This window comes from Triturus cristatus, chromosome 3_1 (assembly GCF_964204655.1).
Source record: "Triturus cristatus chromosome 3_1, aTriCri1.1, whole genome shotgun sequence".
Taxonomy (NCBI): Eukaryota; Metazoa; Chordata; class Amphibia; order Caudata; family Salamandridae; genus Triturus; species Triturus cristatus.
The window spans coordinates 872,496,055-872,516,788 of NC_140583.1; the positions used below are offsets into that span (position 1 = coordinate 872,496,055).

Below are 20,734 nucleotides of genomic sequence, written 5' to 3' on the forward strand. Positions count from 1 at the left end.
ATCCAGGCTCCCGGGTGCAGGGCAGACAGGACTTGGGCGAGTGTGAGCCTTTGAATTTCTGCTTCTTTAAGAAATTGAGAGGGAGTAGATCTAGGACAGGACAAAGGCCTCCATCCGTTTTAGGTACCAGGAAGTAGCAGGAATAACAACCACATCCTACTTCTGCCACTGGCACCCTCTCTATGGCTTCCTTGGCAAAAGAGGGCCACCTCCTGGGGGAGTAAGGATATGTAATTCTTCATCATCCTGTCGTAAGTAGGTGGCATGGGTGGAGGGGTATTCAGAAAGGGGAGGGAGTAGCCCCTTTGAACAATCTGGAGAATCCAGCAGTCGGATATTATCGACCTTTAGTGGTGCAGGTGATGGCATATCCTGCCTCCCACTGGATGCCTCTGATGGTCAGAGGACAAACTAAAGGAGCTGGGGCTGCCGGAGGAGTGGTAGACTGGTTTGACCTCTGGCTACCTGACCCATGAAGTCTGTGGGTACTGCATCCTCTGCCTCGCAAGGGTGAGGAAGCCTGAAAGCTGTGGTGACAGAGAGTAGAGACGCAGCTGGAAACCCCATCTGAGGCCACGAAAGGAGGAGTGGGGTTGGCGATGGGGCATGAAAAGGCCCAGGGACCTGGCTGTAGTCCTGATGTCCTTGAAGTGCTCTAGCGCTGAGTTTGCTTTGTCTTTGAAGAGACTGAAGCCGTTGAAGGGCATATCTACCTGTGAGGTCTGGCCATTCCCTGAAAAGCCAGTGGTTTTCAACCAGGCGTGGCACTGAAGAGCCATTGACGATGAAATCCCAGAAAGCCAGTGAGTCGGTCGTGTCCAGACTACATCGAATATTGAACTTAGCTGCGTCCCTCCCATCATTAATGGCTTGACGAATTATAGTTTGGGCCGAGATCATAGGCAGCACCTGCGCAACCAAGTCCCAACCAAGTCCTACATTGTATGGCAGTATCGGCCCAAAAGGCATGTGGTGTTCACTGATCACGGTGCCAGACAGGCAGAAGAGAATATCCTCTTCCCAAAAGTACCCAGCTTCTTGGATTCCCTATCCAGTGAAGTGGTGAAGGCGCAAGGATTTACTCTGGAACTGGAGACTTAGGACTACCAAGCTCTCCAGGGTGGGGTGCTGTGTGAGGAAATTAGGGTCCCCCCAGACACCGCCCCTCCTGCTCAGTGTCGGGGTTGACAATGGGGATGGCAGCACCTGGGGCGTCAGTATTGGAACGGGTGTTGGGGGAAGGTTCAGGTGGTATGACCTGTGCCACTCAGGATCCAAGGAGTCCGACTGACGCGGTGGGTAAACCTGCCCGCAGTGGACCAGCAGGGGCCTCTACCAAGCCCACGAGGGCCAAAAGGCGCACGAGCGGAGATGGGCCACCCAAACAAGAGGTCATGCCCTAACAGAACTCCTGTAGTTGGGCGAGGGTCGGCACACAGACGGCTCAGATGCAAGCTCTACCGCAGAGCTAGGCCTAGAATTCCTACACTCCCTCATCTCGTCGGAAGACTTTACGGACGAGGCAAAGTCGAAGAACTCTTTGACTTCATACTCTGCTTTCTCTTGTAGGACTTACCCAACTTCCCAGACGACTGACTGTGAAAACGAGCGACTGGAGTGGCTCCATGACCATTCTTGGATTCTTCCTCTCAATCGAGACCAGTTGCGGCATTGCGTGGCAAGGAGCTTGAAGGACCACTCCCTCAAGGCCTTCAGGTGCATGGCGTGGCAATGGGCGCAGGTCTTTGCATAGTGATCGCACTCCAGGCAAAAGTGACATACAGAGTGTGGGTTGGGCACCGACATTTGCCAGTGACAGGTGCCACATGGCTTTAAACCAGCTTTCCTAGTTGGACATACCGGACACACCACGTGATAAGTCTCAGAACAAATCTCAACGAAAAGTCAAAAAAGTTTGGTGCAGAAAGAAAAGAACTGATGTCAGCGTGCTGGGGCGGTGCCTATATAGGCACTGAACACATCACTTCTGGGGCCCACGAGGCCATGCAGAGCGAATGACACTACCAATTGGCATGCATGAGTAGTGCTCACCCAGAAATTCTGGCCCAAGTCACACGCCTGGCGAAAATTCAAAGGTAAGCAATCTACGGCTAAAAGTCTCTATCAGATAGCCCCTATTTATAAGTATATTATGCATATTTTAGTATAATCAAAAGGTAGAACAGTGAAACCAATATTTAACACACAATTTTAGTATGGTTTGAAAAGAACACGCGCACCAAATTCACCTTAAATATTTGGGTATGTGGAGGGTCCTCATTATGGTTTAACCTGTGGGTTAAATTATTTGCCACTATAGTTTTATAACTGGGGCCAACAGGTTCACATAAAGGACAATAATGCTATGCATGGTGTGGAATTGTCCAAGATTGATGGATTTCTGGCTGCCGATTTACAAACATCTGAACTGCAGTATAAACTGCTCTACTGCATTGAAGCTGTTTTGCAGTTCACGGTCTGTAAGTGCATCTTCAATGTCGGCCGCTTATAGAATAAATCTCAGTTTTGGATGGAATCCATACTACCTGCTTTCGAACAACAGCATTCTAACATGATGAAGGTGAGGAAACGGGAAGTTCTGTATGGACGCATAATGGGACAAGCAAGATATGTAAGCAAGTATGGAGTCGTTTTGGCGCTCTAAATTATTTGGGTAATATGTAAGGCAACATATTCTATGTAGGGCAGTTTCATTGTCTATGCGCAACATTGCGTTTGAAAGCATAAGCAATCAAATACCTCACTAGTTGATGTATTTTTGTTTTATTTGTAAATGTTTACGTAATACATGAAGATAGGAATTTAAAAAAGAAATGCTAAGCGTGACGTTAGTCCATCAGTCAACTGGTCAATGTGCATGTGCCATTTTTCTTAGTGAAGCTCTAGGTTGTCTGGTTCTGTAGTGTCATTTAGGCAGATCAGTGTCACAGTGCCCATTGGAATAGATGACTAATTTCAACTCAGGGCCCTGTGGCTGGCTATATGACAAAACACGTAGTAGCGGGTTCAAATAGGCGTTGAGCAGTGGTAAGTAGATTTCAGAAGGGACATAAAAGACGCCAAAATAAAAGAGCCAAGAGGAGCAGATGAGACCTTTCCTTATAAATCATTAGCACCAATTTCATATTTTTAGCTTTAAAATGTTTCTAACATTAAAAGGTAGATATGGCACCTTCCAAAATTAAAATAAGCATTCTCGCCTTTGTGATTTACTGGCTTTGCCAAAGATTTTAGCAATATTTTACTGTATATACATTACATATTTTACGTAAGTGAAGACTTGGAATGTGCCAACATTTGACAATTATTTGCTTTAAGGCAATTGTGCATTGTAACTAAAATTGGCTGTCGTAAGTATTGGCAAAAACCAAAGAGGCCTGGCACTAAAGGGCTGAGTTATTGGATTTGTCAATGCTTTTCTGGTACATGTGTGCTGAGTCGCATTTCGATGTCCAGGTGAGCTCTGGCTTGGGTGAGTGTTCATAATGGGTCGCGTTTGATTACATGTTGATCCAACCCATAGCCTCACTCCAGCGTGCACATAGTGATGATCACATATGTATCGTTTGTAGTTACTAATTCTTATTACTTACAACAAAATCACTGTTGCTTTTCATTTATATCAAAAAGCTAGCAAACGTTCACAAAGCCAACAGGTCTGACTTGTTTTAGGCTTATGTTTTTTGTGTGATATGTCTGGATGTAATAGCAGAAAACTGAGATAGACACCTAAATGCAAGTCAGGCAGAAAGCTATGTAAATTACAAGATTGATGATTACATGTTTAAGCCATCCCCTTAATTGCTTAAGCGATGTCCCCTTCGGAGACCCTCGCCCCCCGCACCCAAACAAAACACCTTTTTCATTCCGCTTAAAGAACTGTGGTCCCCAATAGCCTGTTGCCTGCAGTCAGCCAAAAGCGGTCTCGTGAGAACTAAAAGTTGTGATGTTAGAATTGTGGAGTTCCTGCAGTCAAATCTAAACGTGTGGATCAGAAAACAAATGATTTGCTCCTCTGGCGCACTCACTCTGCTTCATCTCTTAGAGGGTAGGGGAAGAGCCGGTGTTACCCGTCAGAAGGGGGAATCGAGCACTTCAGTGAAAAAAATCCAACTACCTGAATTCCTCCACTATGACACCCCAGGCCATGATTGGGGTCCTAGAGCTCTCTGTGCCACCATGCTCCTTTAGAAGTGGAGGTGCAATATTTGAACCCCGGTGAAGTTGATCCAAATGTTGTACAGGTCAATTGCTTCCTGACAAAGCAGGACCAAATATCCTCAGATTCTCTGGGAGTCCAGCGCATGTGTAAGACAGCAACATAGAACGTGGGTAGGGAGTGGGTAGGGCAGGTGTGGCTGAAGCCATACAGAGAGCAGGGTTGAATCAGAGAGGATGGGGTTGAAAAAGCAACATGGGGGCACGAGTATGGGGGAAGCAACACAGTGGATATGGGGAGATGAACAATCCAACAGGGAGAGACAGCAGGTGGAAGAGGGGTTAAAAAGTAAACAGGTGAGACGACAATAGGAGCGGAAGGAAAGAAACACACAGGCAAGACTGAGCAACACATAGAGCAAACAGTGGACGAGAAGAACACTAGCTAGAAAGTAGGAAAACTTGCACTTTTGTGGAGTGTCTAGGCACAATGAAATAAGGAGTCTGAAAAATTTGCACAACAATGAACTCAATCAATGGCATGCAATGGACAGATCAAAACCCACTGTAAACTAACAATATGTCTTTCAACAGATTAAAATGCACAGGTGATCCAAAAGTCATGCAGGCAATTTACTCCCAGGCAAAGCAAATCCAAACATCCCAACCTCTCTGGGAGTTGAGCGCAACGGGAGAAACATTGGTTAGAGACAACAACATGGACCTGGAGGGCAGGGTGATTGTGGTAGCAATACAGAGGGCAGGGGGAATGGCAGAGGAATGGGATGGAGTTAAGCAACAGAAAGTGGGAGAAGTAAAACCGATGGGAAGGCATAACACAGCAATACAGGGAACGATGGGAAAGACGCAAACTAACTGGGAGAAAGGGCAATGCAAGGGGGAGTAAAGGTTGATGGGCGTGTGCAACAGGAGTGGGTGGGAGAGAAAAATATGGACAAAAGCGCACCAAGAAGCACTTGGGGATGAAGAGAAACACACTAGTGAGACAGCTGGAAAACATGCACTCTTGTGGAGTGCTTAATCAAACACTGACATTTTTAAAATTCAAGGACCCCTCAGCACAAGGCTTGTTTAATTTAGTGCGCAGGTTTAGTTTTTGATAGGGCATACTCAGTCTTTTACACGTCTTATTCGATAACAAGTGTCCAAATCAGAGCTTGGTAGAGGCACGACAACGTTTTATATATGTTTTAAATACAATTTCATTTTAACTCAAGACCTAATTACACTGTGCAAATCCCCTCCCAATGAATTTGTTTGCCACAATCTGTTTAAGTTTTTAAAGAGTTTCTTAGAACTGTACTAAAAGCATGGAGTTTGATTAGTTAAAAACGTATGTACATCGATTCATGAATCTTAACCCATTCTGTTTATATACGAGTTTGCGTTTTTTTGGAATATTTTTATTGCATTTTCTATAATATAACATTCGTCATTTACAGATCTTATGATATACAGTTTGTCGTCTAAAAGAGAGAAATACAGTAGAATATTATATATGAGTTTTTAATTTAATCTTAAAAGTGTATATTTAATTATCTTGTATTTGTTGACCTCAGTTGAGGTCTGAATCAAATAAAATTTGATTTGATAAAATGTTTTATATTTTGCTTAGCGGCTACAGCTGTCTACTTTGGAACTAAGGAACCAGGTTCTGATCCCAGCCTTGGCTCAACATCCTGTGATTCTGGCCAAATCAGAAAAGGCAGCTGGTCTCGCCTACGTGAGGTACTGGCTTAGTCAATGTTTATAGCCATGTTGTACACCAGCGTGGCCGTTATGCAGCATGGCTGAAAGTTTACCAAGAAAAAGTATTGGCGTTGTCATAGCTCTATCTATTTTTTATTACTGGCAGTAGGGCAGGAGGGAGTGCAACACGGAGAGCGTTATGAAAAGGTAAACGGTTCCCATGTCATTGGAGGTATTTTTTTTTTTGTAATGGCAGGTAGGTGGGGGTGCCCAACGACAACAACGAGGGATGGGGTGGAGGCCAAGCAACACCAAGCGGGTGGGAAGAGAGGGAGGGTGCATGGCAGAAAGTTTAAAAAGTGTATCATTGCTTTTTAGTGCAGTAGTGTCCAACTCGCTGGTAGGTGTATCTTAAATCTGCTTATAAACAAATGCTCTGCATTTATCCCCAATAGTACAGCGGATTTTATAAGGGATATTCCACAGACTGTGGCTCCACTTTGCACCATGACAATATGCCACACTCACTGGCCAGTCAACACCGAAAGAAAAGGAGTGCCTCAATAAAATAAACCTTCTGAAATACAAACATACTGTACTAACAATCCACATCTCACTTTCGTGATAAATTATCGCACATATGGCCCTGCTCTTGAAATCAAATTTGAAGCACTGACCAAAAACCACAGAATTCAAGTTCAAATGTTCAGACGGTGATTGTAGGTGGCAACTTGGGGTGATATTGGATGACCACATGCCACTTAACCCACCAATCCCTTTCACGGGAGAGAAAAGTGTCACTGAATTCAAGAACCATTTATACAGCGAGTCTAATCTTACTGCATTTGACAAATCAAAAGGGTTGGATGTGGCAATTATCCCGGATAAAGAATTACATAACAAGTTATCAGCACCCAGTTAAAAGCATTGCAGTGCATATGGATGTTAAGGTATTTTGCTATTATCTGATGTCCTGTCAGAGTGAGCAATGATTTAATGAGCTATGGTGGTGTAAAATGCAAAGACACAAACAAAAAAGTAATGGGATACTTGAATTAAATCTCAGCTGATGGTGATCACTCACTGTGTCACTCTAGACTGTGACCATCAGTATTCAAATCAACCTTAGTCCACCTCCAACAGAAATAGCAGAGCCTAAACTACTAGGCCACCAACCACCTTTTTATTTACCTCCATGCGTTGTCCTAAGGCGATGGGTATGTCCAGATACGGCTCCTGGGCTCACTGTGTCATAGGAATGAGGCTGCACCTCACTAACGAGGCCTGAATAGGTTGTAACTGGTCAGGGGTTGTTTGTTTTCCGTTCAGAAGTAACCTGGCCTGGCGGTTCGGACTAACTTTTCCTAATGAAGCAGGACCAAGCATGAGTTGTATGATGGTAATCCTAGACTGGAGTGTCATAGTAGGGGGATAAAATAGGAACTTCAACACAGCCAAGAGTAATTACAAGTGGCTAAACAATAACTGAAGCATTCAGCCATCACCTTTCTGTAGAAAGTAAAGAAGGCATAGAGCTGCAGTTTAGGAATGCCTCCTCCTAGTGAGAAAGGAATGGATAATGTTAATTTAACATCTTTTTATTTAAACACACATTTGCAATATACATGTCAAAGTAGAATTATTTTTGTTCCGACAAAATGAATAAGGAATAAAAAAGAAAAACAAAATGTCACCTATGGATAAAGTCATCAATAATCCAGAAAAAGGGACCGATCAGTCCTATTTGTTCACAGCTTAGCAATGTCTCAAAAAGAAAATATAAATGGAGATAAAAAGTTATTCACTTTCGGATAAAAACAATAACTGTTCATTTTGTGGATAGAAACCTTACAGTATGCACCATCCATGTTGTTACATATCGCTCTCATTGAGAGACATTAGCGTAAAAAAATAGTTCTGAAATCCAGCTAGTCAATGCTATGATGGTACAAACAGTGGGGGGGGGGGGGGGGGGGGGGGGGAGAGTGTCCACTGTTGCTATGTCATATGGGGAAATGCTTGCTTCCTAAGTGAATCCCTGCTTCACCCGGGGCCTCAGAGATCCAAACCAATTGGCAGGATGGACCCAGTAGTCTCACTTGCATTCTCCCACCTCTCTTGCCTCTATACAGACTCAAGGGAGGTTGGTAAACACGGTAAGGCGCCGACAGGGTAAAACATGCTGAGCTTCTCAAAAACCGCAGCTTTGTGGATGGTGGTGCGGTTAAGTGGCTGGATACCAGGCTTTTTTCAAATTTGAGCAGGGGGGGGGGGGGGGGGGAAGAGACATTAAAATCAGTTAGTGGAGGATGTAGGTGGCAGGAGGACAAGTATTTCTTATGCTTTAGGGATGGAAAGAAAAGGTCATGTTCTAGAAGGCTCCCACATCACTCTTCTACCTCCACTCACCAATTGAAAGAAGGAGCAGACTATTGGGGTGGTGGGGGCATACATAACATACAATTGTACATGGCTTACATTGAATAACTGATCTTTTTACCTTCTCTCTTGTTGTCTATTTTAGGTTACTTGGAATCACTTAGTAAAAACATCACCATCATTCACTGTTATCCATCTAGAAATCTATTTATCTTCAAAGCAAAGCGTACTCGTGTACATCTACCTGAATGTTGCTACTTTACTCTAGCAAGGAGTCTATGCAGGTAACCAGGAACGCTGTGCCTGCCGAAGTGTTTCTGTTGCTGTGATGTGGTGCTTGCAACAGTTTCATGAACGCTGCCTATAGCTTTCAAGAGAGGAAACAAGGCTGTGCTACACCATGGGCAAAGGAGGCTATTGGTGTTCAAGTAAATCTAACTGGAAGTAAGCTGAAGCCTCTTGGGGCCAAGCCTCAACATACTGAGAGAGAGGGAATCTGATAGAGGTGATTAGAAGACTGTTGGGTGCAAAGAGAAGCCTTCGGGGTGACAAAGAGTCTGCAAAGCCTCACAATAAGTTGATGCACAATGTACTGCCTTCAAATGCTAGCGGAGGAAGAGAGGTGTAGATTGAATGCTATTTTCAACATAGCAGATGGGTAGCAGTTGCATGGAACCAGAGAAGTTGACCAAAAGAACAGACTTTATTGTGGGATGCTACACTGTTACAGTTCAGCAACCTCTGTCCTTTAGCAGATGTGTGGAGCGGTTTGCTAACATTCTACTTCTCAATAAGGTAGACTAAATGATTTTTCAGTGAGACAAGTTCTAAGATGACCACTTTTTCAGTCTGTATATACAGATATTTTCATTTAAATTGCATCTATTCAACTTCTCCATACCAGTGCTTAAATTGTTTAATAAATAAAAGGAAAATGCCGGGCCCAATTCATTATCAGAAGGCTACCGGCAGCACTGTCAAATGCTGGGGTTGCCAAATACCAAGTCTATATAGTCTGGATTCCAACTCATCTCTTCCAACAACAAAATCTCGCAGTCTCTTCATCTTATTCTCGTAGGTTCTTTTCTATCCCTTTCTTCACACTTTGACACTGTTTTTCTCTCTTTCGCTTACTCCCCGTTTCCTCTTTGCTGCTTTTCTCGCTCTTCTATGGCAAAATCTGAAGCCTAAAAATAAGCCCAGTTCCGCAAAAACAATGCTGTGGGCCACACCTGCAACAACTGGCTCAAATTAAGCATGGTTCCATACTTATCAAAAGCTTTAGATGGGAGCTGATGCGGCCTTATTGTCTTAGAGGTGCCTAGCTCTAAATATCTCTGCTTTTGCAACAGCCTGAATTAGGAAGTTGAGCAAGCTTTTATTTTCATTAGTGCTTGAGGCGCGGCAAATACTGTTTTGTTTTTGTATGAATGAGGAACGCAAATTAGCTGTTAATATGCAGTTGTTTGGGGATTTCATCATATCTACCTAGATTGCCAACCAACTGCAGAGATGCTTTTCCATTTCTGCTGGCTTGCATTTATATTTTAAAAAATGATTTCCTAACAGACTTCCAATGCTTAAAAAATCCACTGTCTCAATGCACAAAAAACGGCCTTCAGTGTCAACAACTTTTGACACAAATGTAACAAAAGCACATTTGATGTAGTGCCAAAACACACAAAGAAGCATCCAATATGATATGTTTTCCCTGTAACTAGCATAATGTTTCCATCACTTCATCACAAAAAGACCAGGTTCCGAGGCACAATCATATCGTATCTACTAGTGTGCCCTCATGGTCTATGTGCAAATCGAATAAAAGCACTTGAAACATGCATAATGGGGGGTGGGGGATCAACCTAATCTAAAGTAAAAACAAATATTTTCTGCTGCATCCAGGTCAACTTTATGTTGTATGTAATGTGTCTATTTTGTTTATTTCCTACACTGCAGTGATCGAAAAACCCGTAATTACAAAGCATCTGCTCTTAAAGGCGTATGCCTCCAGATTATTGAGATATATCAGTGAAGCTGTGTTTCTGTACGGTGAAGGTGTGTCTTCTCTGTGTTGAAATTTTAAGTAGGGGTTTAGCTGCTGTAACTCTGTCAGACTGACAAAGCACTGAGCTGTGGTGATCCTGCTGCAATTGCTGGCAGTTGGAGTGGTTAGAGTGTTAGAATACTTCCACTGATGGCCCAGTATGTAGCACTTTTTCTGGTGCAATGGAGAAAGAAGCAGCGGCGGCTATTCCACGTGGGCGGAGGAGTATCGCCACACTTGCCCTCTCGCAGTGCGAGAAGCAGTAACATAAAATGGTATACCATTTTATGTTACTGCTTCTCGCACTGCGAGAAAGCAGAACGGTTTGGTTGCCTGGTTGGGGGCAGGCCGGTGGGCGGGTCGGGGAGGAGTGGGTAGCCCAATGTGGTGGGCGCTGTTTGGCTGGCCCCAGGGTCGACCAAACCAGCCATGCACACTCTCCCATTTTCTCCATGTAGGCTGCGCGGAACTGGATCGGGCAGCTAAGGTACGTTTTTAAAAATATATAATTAAAATTAACACCCCATTAACTCCTCCCCCCCACCCGAGTCATGGCGGCCGCGACGGAGTGGATGCAACAAAAGGAGCATGTGAGGTAGTTTTTTTCTGGTAATAGCCACGTTTTTATGGGCTTTCTGAACCCAAAGTGGTGGCTCATTATCTTTAGGTTGTTCGGGAACGTGTTCCAAAGTTTTCAAGTCCGATCACCCACGTCATGGAGTGTTTTCCCTATCTTTCTTTTTTTTGGGAGGTTATACAAAGGGGAGGTGGTCGGCAATGGTGCCAATCTCTATCTGGCGATCATCATTTGGTAACAGAGCAGCCATTTTAACTGAAGAAAAGTGGGTCCTGCTGGTGGATCACCCGCTTAACCATACAGGGAGCTTTAGATAAGATTCTTCTAGCCTGTAGGAGTCAGTGCAAGGCTGTCAGGACTGGGATGATGGGGTCACGCCTGAGAAGGTTTCCCAGTTATCAGTCTGCACCTACAGTCTTCATTTTACATGGGGATAGTGGTCAGGCTACTCTGCAATGCCTGCTTGGTGCCGGTTTCAGGTGGACGGGGGCATAGCGGGCTTTGTGCGACAGTATTCACACTTCAGTTCATGCCTGTATTCCCTCAGCTGCACGTGTTTGGCGCAAAACAAGCTTGCAGCCAAGTCACAAGGGCAGATTGCAGCCGCGTAGTCGATCCGGCACAGAGTGATCAAGTAACTTGAGACCGCAGCTTCACTCTCAGTGGTCTAGTAGTTCACTTGGGCAGCGCCATACCAAAAGCCTCTTCAGAGGCTCAGATCACTAGGGCTCACTTACAGCACATGCCACAACTGCGAAGGCATAGACTGATTTGGGCACACTTGGGAGAGTGTTGCATGCTTGTCAGTAGTCACTCTTTCAGCGGCACAAATCGCTCAGGCATACTTGGGGTACCCTTGCTGGAAAGTTTGCTATCGCACTTACTATGTATGCCTATGTCTAACGCAGAAAGTTGTCGTGATGAGAAAAGATGTATTTCAGCCGCAGGTCGGATGTAACCCCTGGACTTTGTGTCTGTAAGCACGTGAGGTGCCAAAGTCGAACATACCCCCCGCCCTCACCTTAAACATGAATGAAGAAAGTAGCGCTTTATCCGAGCACCAGTGAAACATCTGTTGTTTAGCGCCAGTAAATATCCGCTACCCTCGATCGAGATTCTTGATGGGTTGGGGAGATTATATATATTTTCTCACTTAAAAAACCATAGGTTTCACACATGTTATAGTTAGCTGGACATTTCACTTGTAAAAAACCATTGAAATTTCCCCGTTATAGTTAGTTCAGATAACTATAACTCGCGCGCCCGCAATCCACTGCTCATGACGTCACATATTACATCACTCATGACATGGTCAGTGGCATCACTCATGACATCCTCCTTGTGATAGAGTGGCGGTCGCGCGAGTTATAGTTATCTGAACTAACTATAACGGGGAAATTTCAATGGTTTTTTACGAGTGAAATGTCCAGCTAACTATAACATGTGTGAAACCTATGGTTTTTTAAGTGAATTTGCAAGGTTTTTTAAATGCTAATTACTAACTATAACGTGTGTGAAACCTATGGTTTTTTAAGTGAATTTGTAAGGTTTTTTTAAATGCTAAGTTATGTATGTTTTATTATATTTTTTATATAATTATTTTACAATAAGCTACCTATGTATATAGTTATAGATTGACTGTATCCTGTAATATGGAATGGCTCGTTTAAAAAATTTTTTTGGTTTTTTTTTAAAAGGTTGTTCACCGTGCGCGCTCGGTGCATGCACCGTGCGCGCACCGTGCGCGCACCCCGCGGTTTTTTGAAGAAAAAAATAAAATGATTTTTTCACCCTTCGGGGTCCTTCAGGGACCCCCTGACAAAGGCTAGGGGTCAGGAACTCTCTACCCTGCCCCCTTTTCACGTTCTCCACCTTTCTTTTTCACTGTCACACACAAAACAGCGGCCGACACGGATTTCGACCGATTCAAATGTTGACTGACATGTAACCACCAATCAGAATTACGCTCGCGCACGTTATGGTGCGCGCACTGTTCGCGCCTATAGATATTTATGTACTTTTAACTGCAATTTTCTCAGGAACTACTGTACAGATTGACACCATATATGCAAAAGGCACATGCCTGACCTGAGGACTACCTCTTTGCCAAATTTCAAGTAATTCTGTTCAGCAGTTCGGGCTGTACCTTCGACTAAAGGTCCTATGGGAAAATGCATGGGGAAAACGCGTTTTGGGACCCCCCTTTTTTCTCAGCCCCCGCTTGACGAATCACCCCGAGACTTTCAGGGTAGGAGCTGAGTGGAGCGCCCCATTAGTTTTGAAAATTTCGCGAGGATTCGTCCACCGGCGCCAAAGTTATTCAAAATAGAATTTTCAGATTTCCTATGGAAACACGGTCCTAACTATAACTATCTACTGGCAATCGCCAGTAGAATATGAATATATCTATCTATCTATCTATCTATCTATCTATCTATCTATCTATCTATCCCGGGCAGTCCTCCCGTCCGGGCCCTGAGAGCACCCGGGGGCCTCCCCGTGCCTGAGGCCCAGCCGGGGTCCCAGAGCCCCCGGGAAGCGGAGCCCCCCCCCCCGAGCCCTGCGTGGACAGGTTGAAGCCCAACCGCGAAGGCTCGGGGCAGGCAGACGGGAGTCCTTTCGGTCCCAGCCATCTGGTAGCACCTTTCCCCTCTGCCATCTGGTCACCGGCAATGCTTTCCAATATGGACGACCAGATGGCCGGGCCGGCCTGGATATCCCAATGACGGCTCATTTGCCTCCCCGATCCAAGCCAGGGCTCCAGGAGGTCGAGCGCGTCCGCGCCTAGGGTCCCCTCCGTCTTGCGATGCGCACAGGTTACCAGAAAGGGGGGTAGCCTTCCTCCGGATTACTAGGGACAGGGTACTCTCTCGGACCCCTCTCGGCCTAGCGGTCCTCAGCCGGCAGCTGGACAGGCCAGGATGCCGCCCCAGCCCTGGGTCCGTCCTCCGTCCTGCCACGTGGCAGGGTGCCCAAACGAGGTCCCGGGGAGGCTTCCCCTTCGGGCCCGTGAGCCCGGCTGGGTCCAGGGGTCCCGCCGTGCCCCGGCTCATGTGCTCCAGCCCTGGGCCGGTCCCCCAGCCTGCTGCCCTGCCAAAGTCCCGGGATGGGGTTCCATCGTGCCCAGGGAGCCTCCCCTTGCTCTGCTGGGTTCAGGGGCTCTCTGCGGCCCTCAGGAGGGTGGCCTCCCCACCACAGGCTCCGTCCTCAGTCCCGCCTCGTGGCAGGGTGCCTGGGATGGTGTCTGGCGGGCCCGGGGAGGCTTCCCCTGCACCTCCTGGCCTGGGAGCCCTGGCTGAGTCCAGGGTCCCCACCGGGCCCCGGGTCGGGTGCTCCGGCCCAGACCACGTCCCCTAGCCTGCCGGCCCACCAAAGGCCTGAGACGGGGTTCTGTCATGCATGGGGAGTCTCTCCCTGCTCGGCTGGGTTCTGCGGCTCCCAAGGGCCCCGGGGAGGGCGGCCTCCCCACCCCGGGCTCCGTCCTTAGTCTTGCCGCAAGGCAGGGTGCACAGAATGGGGGTCCGGCGGGCCCGGGGAGCCACCCCTTGCTTGAATGTGTTCAGGAGCTCTGGCCGAGGCCCCTGAGGGCCCCGGGGAGGGCGACCTCCCCACCCTGGGCTCTGTCCTGGGTTCTGCCGCGTGGCAGGGTGCCCAAGACTGGGTCCGGCGGGCCCGGGGAGGCTTCCCCTGCGCCTCCGGGCCTGGGGAGCCCCGGCTGGGTCCAGAGGCCCTGGGTCATGGGCTCCAGCCCTGGCCACGTCCCCCGGCACTGCCAAAGGCCCGGGACAGGGTACCGGTGTGCCCGGGGAGCCTCCCCTTGCTTGGCTGGGTTCAGGAGCTCCAACCGGGGCCCCTGAGGGCCCCAGGGAGGGCAGCCTCCCCATCCCAGGCTCCGTCCTGAGTCCTGCCGCGTGGCAGGGTGCCCGGGATGGGGTCCGGCGGGCCCGGGGAGGCTTCCCCTGCGCCTCCGGGCCTGGGGAGCCCCGGCTGGGTCCAGGGGCCCCACCGGCTCCGAATCAGGGGCACCGGCCCTGGGCCCCGTACCCCGGCACTGCCAAAGGCCCGGGACAGGGTACCGTTGTGCCCAGGGAGCCTCCCCTTGCTTGGCTGGGTTCAGGAGCTCCAAACGGGGCCCCTGAGGGCCCCAGGGAGGGCAGCCTCCCCATCCCAGGCTCCGTCCTGGGTCCTGCGGCGTGGCAAGGTGCCCGGGACGGGGTCCGGCGGGCCCAGGGAGGCTTCCCCTGCGCCTCCGGGCCTGGGGAGCCCCGGCTGGGTCCAGGGGCCCCAGGTCATGGGCTACGGCCCTGGCCACGTTCCCCAGCACTGCCAAAGGCCCAGGACGGGGTACCGTTGTGCCCGGGGAGCCTCCCCTTGCTTGGCTGGGTTCAAGAGCTCCGGTTGGGGCCCCTAAGGGCCCCTGAGGACCTTGGGGAGGGCGGCCTCCCCACCCTGGGCTCTGTCCTGGGTTCTGCCGCGTGGCAGGGTGCCCAAGACAGGGTCCGGCGGCCCCAGGGAGGCTTCCCCTGCCCTCTGGGCCTGGGGAGTCCCGGCTGGGTCCAGGGGCCCCGCTGGGCTCCGGCCCTGGCCCCGTCCCCCGGCCTGTGGCACTGCCAAAGGCCCGGGACGGGGTACCGTTGTGCCCGGGGAGCCTCCCCTTGCTTGGCTGGGTTCAGGAGCTCCGGCTGGGGCCCCTGAGGGCCCCAGGGAGGGCGGCCTCCCCACCGCAGGCTCCGTCCTGGGTCCTGCCGCGTGGCAGGGTGCCTGGGACGGGGTCCGGCAGGCCTGGGGAGGCTTCCCGTGCGCCTCCGGGCCTGGGGAGCCCCGGCTGGGTCCAGGGGCCCCGCTGGGCTCCGGCCCTGGCCCCGTCCCCCAGCACTGCCAAAGGCCCGGGACGGGGTACCGTTGTGCCCGGGGAGCCTCCCCTTGCTTGGCTGGGTTCAGGAGCTACGGCCGGGGAGTCTTCCCCTGCGCCTCTGGGCCTGGGCGCCCCGGCTGGGTGCAGGGGCCCCGGGCACCGTCCCCCAGCCTGTGGCACTGCCAAAGGCCCGGGACGGGGTACCGCTGTGCCCGGGGAGCCTCCCCTTGCTTGGCTGGGTTCAGGAGCTCCCGGGGAGGGCGGCCTCCATACCCCGGGCTCTGTCCTGGGTCCTGCAGCGTGGCAGGGTGCCCGGGACAGGGTCCGACGGGCCTTGGGAGGCTTCCCCTGCACCTCCGGGCCTGAGAGCCCCTGGGCCCCGTACCCCGGCCTGCCGCTCCGCCAAGGGCCCAGGACAGGGGTCTGTCAGTCCCGTGCAGGCCAATCTGAGACGGGGGGAATGCAGGACCCGGGCCCGCCCGCAGGGGCCCGGGTCTGCTCCTGCCTCTCGGCCCCTTCCCGATGAGCCTTTCCTTCGAGCCTGCTCGCCCCAGGAGCAGGCAGGGATGTGAAGCCGGCATCCCCCCAGTGCAGGGCGGCCTGCCAGGGGATGCCTTGGCCGTATTCTGATCGATTGGGCACTCTCGGTCCATTTAGGGATGGACTGCTTGGCCAGCCTCGGCTGGTGTTTCAAGCAAGGAGCTTCCTCCCCGCATGGACTGTCTGACTCGAGGGCCTGCCACCTGGCGGGTGGCCCTTCACCCTACCCAGCAGAGCGAAGGCCGAGCGGCCCCGGCAGCTCATGTCCCCCAGTGGTCTGACCCGAGCGGAAGGGGTCAGGTGGCGCCAGGCCCTCGGATGCTGCTGCCCAGCAGGTTGGTAGGCGCTGTGCGCCACGCCGACACCCCTCTCCGCCCAGCACATTTCCACAGCAGCTCGGAACGATTGTGCCGAGGGGTGTCGCCGCCGCCAGGCTCCGGCACCCCTGCTTCTCGCTCAGGCTGCGCCTCGGCGCGCCTCTCCCTTCCGGGGGAGACGGCTGGGCCTGCCAGTGCCTTTGCGACCGCACCTCTCCACCCCTCTAGCGAGCCCTCCCCCAGCAGGCTCCCGAGAGGGAGGGATGCGCAAAGGTTGTCCGGTCGGGGAAATGGGCACGCGTACCCCCGAACCCACCCAGTCGGCAGGTGCGGCTACCTGGTTGATCCTGCCAGTAGCATATGCTTGTCTCACAGATTAAGCCATGCACGTGTAAGTACACACGGCCGGTACAGTAAACTGCGAATGGCTCCCATCCCCTGTCCCCTGTCCCTCTCCGAGACGGAACCCAAGCTCACCTGGCACAACACACCCCCCCCCCAGCGGTGAGGGGGGGGGGGGGAAACCAAATGGCCGTGCATCCCCTGGCTGGCACCACCCCTCCCTCAAAAAGGCCCTTCTCTCGCAGCAGAGCAGCCTGGAAGAGAAGGGGACGAGGGCCTGCGAGGGGACCCTGGCTCCTCTCAGTGGGAGGCATGCGGGATGGCACCTCCGACCCAGGAGAAGGTGGTGGTGGGTAGATCGTCAGCATGCTGGCACGGCTCGGGCCGCCTGGCGACAGACCGCTGATGTGCTGGTGGGGCGACCCGACCTCGTTGCCAGGTTCGACCCGGTCCTGTGTGGCCGGGCTGAGGGGTTTGAAGAGTCATGCAGTCCCTCCTGGGTTACCCCGGGAGGGACCGGCGGCTGCAGGGCTGCCTGCTCCCGTCGCTCCGGGAGACCCCTTCCTCGCCCCCGGGTGGGTCGGTGGGCTCCCGGGCCAAGCGCCTGGCAATGTCTTTTTTCTCCCAACAGTGCTGTCTGACTTCCTCCCGCCTCTCCTGTGCCCGCAGGTGGGCGAATGTTTTCGAAAAGTTGCCTGTGACTCTCGGCGGTGGATCACTCACCTCGCGCGTCGATGAATAACGCAGCTAGCTGCAAGAATTAGTGTGAATTGCAGGACATATTGATCATCGACACTTCGAACGCACCTTGCGGCCATGGGTTCCTCCGCTATGCCTGTCTGAGGGTCGCTCGATCGTCAATCGCCCCAGTGCTTCTCCAGGACGCGGCTGGGGCCATCGCAGGGTGAGCTCCGCTTCCCCTTCATTCCCCCTTAAGGTCAGACCCCCGATCGCAGTGGCAGGGTCCCTTGCCGGGTCCTGCCGCGGAGGTACACCGCTGGTGCGAGTGGCTGCGTGCCGCACGTGGCTGTCCGTGGTGTTCCACCGGCTGCCCGCGCGCACGTGCCTCGGGCACCCTCCTCCGCTGCCGACTTCCCGGCAAGGGCAAAACCCCTCCAGATGCGATCCGGGGAAAAGAGGGCGCACGCTGCCGGGAGGCTAGGCCGCTGCTCCGGCAGGGGGCTGGCCTTCCCCGGCTTCCCCGAACGCTCCAGTGTTTTCTTCCGACTACGACCTCATATCAGACGTGGCGACCCGCTGAATTTAAGCATATTACTAAGCGGAGGAAAAGACACTAACAAGGATTCCCCCAGTAACGGTGAGTGAAGAGGGAAGAGCCCAGCGCCGAATCCCCGCCCGGCAGTGGGAGCGGAAAATGTGGTGTACAGAAGAACGACTCCCCGGCGTCGCTCTGGTGGAGGACCGTAGCGGTCCTGACTGGCAAAATCGGTCGTCTGACCTGGGAATGGGGGAGAAAGAAAAGTCAGACCATCAAGTAGCTGGTTCCCTCCGAAGTTTCCCTCAGGATAGCTGGCGCTCGGAGCCCCCAGTTTTATCTGGTAAAGCGAATGTTTAGAGGTCTTGGGGCCGAAACGATCTCAACCTATTCTCAAACTTTAAATGGGTAAGAAGCCTGGCTTGCTGGCCACTTTTGGTAAGCAGAACTGGCGCTGCGGGAAGAACCGAACGTCGGGTAAAGGCGCCCGATGCAGACGCTCATCAGACCCCAGAAAAGGTGTTGGTTGATATAGACAGCAGGACGGTGGCCATGGAAGTAGGAATCCGCTAAGGGGTGTGCAACAACTCACCTGCCAAATCAACTAGCTCTGAAAATGGATGGCGCTGGAGCGTCGGCCCCATAACCGACCATCGCCAGCGCTGAGAGCCGCGGGGGCTAAGCCCCGACGTGTAGGAGGGCCGCTGCTGTGCGCACGGAAGCCAGGGGTGAGGGCCCGAATGGAGCCGTCGCAGGTGCAGATCAAATGAGAACTTTGAAGGCCGAAGTGAAGAAGGGTTCCATGTGAACATCAGTTGAACATGGGTCAGTGGTCCTAAGAGATGGGCGAGCGCCGTTCGGAAGGGACAGGCGATGGCCTCCGTTGCCCTCGGCCGATCGAAAGGGAATCGGGTTCAGATCCCAGAGTGGTGGAGACGGGCGCCCTCGTGGCGTCCAGTGTGGTAACGCAAACGATCCCGGAGAAGCCGGTGGGATCCCCTGGGAGAGTTCCCTTTTCTTTGTGAAGGGCAGGGCACCCTGGAATAGGTTCGCCCCGAGAGAGGGGCCCGAGCCTTGGAAAGCGTTGCGGTTCCGTCGGAATCCGGTGAGCTCTCGCTGGTCCTTCAAAATCCGCGGGAGATGGTGTAAATCTCGCGCTGGGCCGTACCCATATCCACAGCAGGTCTCCAAGGTGAACAGCCTCTGGCATGTTGGAACAATGTAGGTAAGGGAAGTCGGCAAGTCAGATCCGTAACTTCGGGATAAGGATTGGCTCTAAGGGCTGGGTGGGTCGGGCTGGGGCGCTAAGCGGGGCTGGGCGCGCGCCGCAGCTGGACGAGGTGCTTCCCCCGGGTCGGCGGCGACTCTGGACACGAGCCGGGCCCTTCCTGTGGCTCACCCCAGCTGCGGTGGTCGCCTCTCCCCGTGCCCACTCCCCGGGGTTGCGGGCCAGCGTATAGCCTCGGCCGGCGCCTAGCAGCTGACTTAGAACTGATGCGGACCAGGGGAATCCGACTGTTTAATTAAAACAAAGCATCGCGAAGGACCGAGGCGGGTGTTGACGCGATGTGATTTCTGCCCAGTGCTCAGAATGTCAAAGTGAAGAAATTTAATGAAGCGCGGGTAAACGGCGGGAGTAACTATGACTGGCGGGAGTAACTGACTCTCTTAACCTTTCTCAGTCATAGTGGCCTTTACCTCCTCGTGGTCCCGCCGGTAAACTGCCTCCTTTGTACTGGACTCTGCGGAGGGAAGTCTCTGGAGGCAGGCTAAACAAGGTCTTTTGCAGACCTAGCCTGGGAGTGAGAAATGGCAAGCGGGTATAACTATGACTCTCTTAACCTTTCTCGGTCATAGTGGCCTTTACCAGACTGTGGTCCCGCCGGTCACTGCCTACATAGTACTGGACTCTGCGGAGGGAAGTCTATGGGGTAAGCCCAAAAAAGGTCTATCACTAGCCTAGCCTGATAGTGAGAAATGGCGACGCAAACAAACACATTACCAGATGGGGTAGTTCCGGGTGAAACAAAACCCCGCTAAGATGGCGAAGGAGGCGCTGTCTTTTCACAAAATCGAATACCTCCATACCGGACATGACACACAAACCTAACATCTCAGGCTTCTCAGCTCCAGTGAGGACAGCTTTTGTGGCTATACTCCAGAGTGAGCATTGTATGAAGTTCGGCTGTTTATGACAGACCACCACCCGCTTCCCAGCTCCAGTGAGGTTGCTTTCATAGTGGCCATACCTCTCGGAGCGAGCGTCGTTGTAAGCAAGGCCTTTTGGCGCTGATGGGCAGCATAATAATAACCCAGAATGAGCCACCACAAGGTGGTACAAAATAGCCAAATGCTTATCATCTAATTAGTGACGCGCATAAATGATGAACGAGATTCCCACTGTCCCTACCTACTATCTAGCGAAACGACAGCCAAGGGAACGGGCGTGGCAGAATCAGTGGGAAAAGAGGATTGTTGAGCTTGACTCTAGTCTGGCACTGTGAAGAGACACGAGAGGTGTAGGATAAGTGGGAGGCCCTCGGCCGCCGGTGAAATACCACTACTCTTATTTTAT

At 51.6% G+C, this 20,734-nt stretch overlaps 1 protein-coding gene, 1 non-coding gene and 1 pseudogene across 8 annotated transcripts in view; 2 read left to right on the forward strand and 1 right to left on the reverse strand.

Moving 5' to 3' along the window:
- Positions 1-20,734, reverse strand: part of UBR3 (ubiquitin protein ligase E3 component n-recognin 3) — a 2,077,978-nt gene that overhangs the window by 1,861,404 nt on the left and 195,840 nt on the right. The window lies entirely within an intron of this gene.
- LOC146861211 (5.8S ribosomal RNA) lies at positions 17,643-17,792 on the forward strand. Its single transcript, XR_014979462.1, has one exon. It is a non-coding gene; the product is annotated as a 5.8S ribosomal RNA (ribosomal RNA).
- The window catches only part of LOC146861212 (28S ribosomal RNA), a 3,443-nt pseudogene continuing 882 nt past the window's right edge, over positions 18,174-20,734 (forward strand).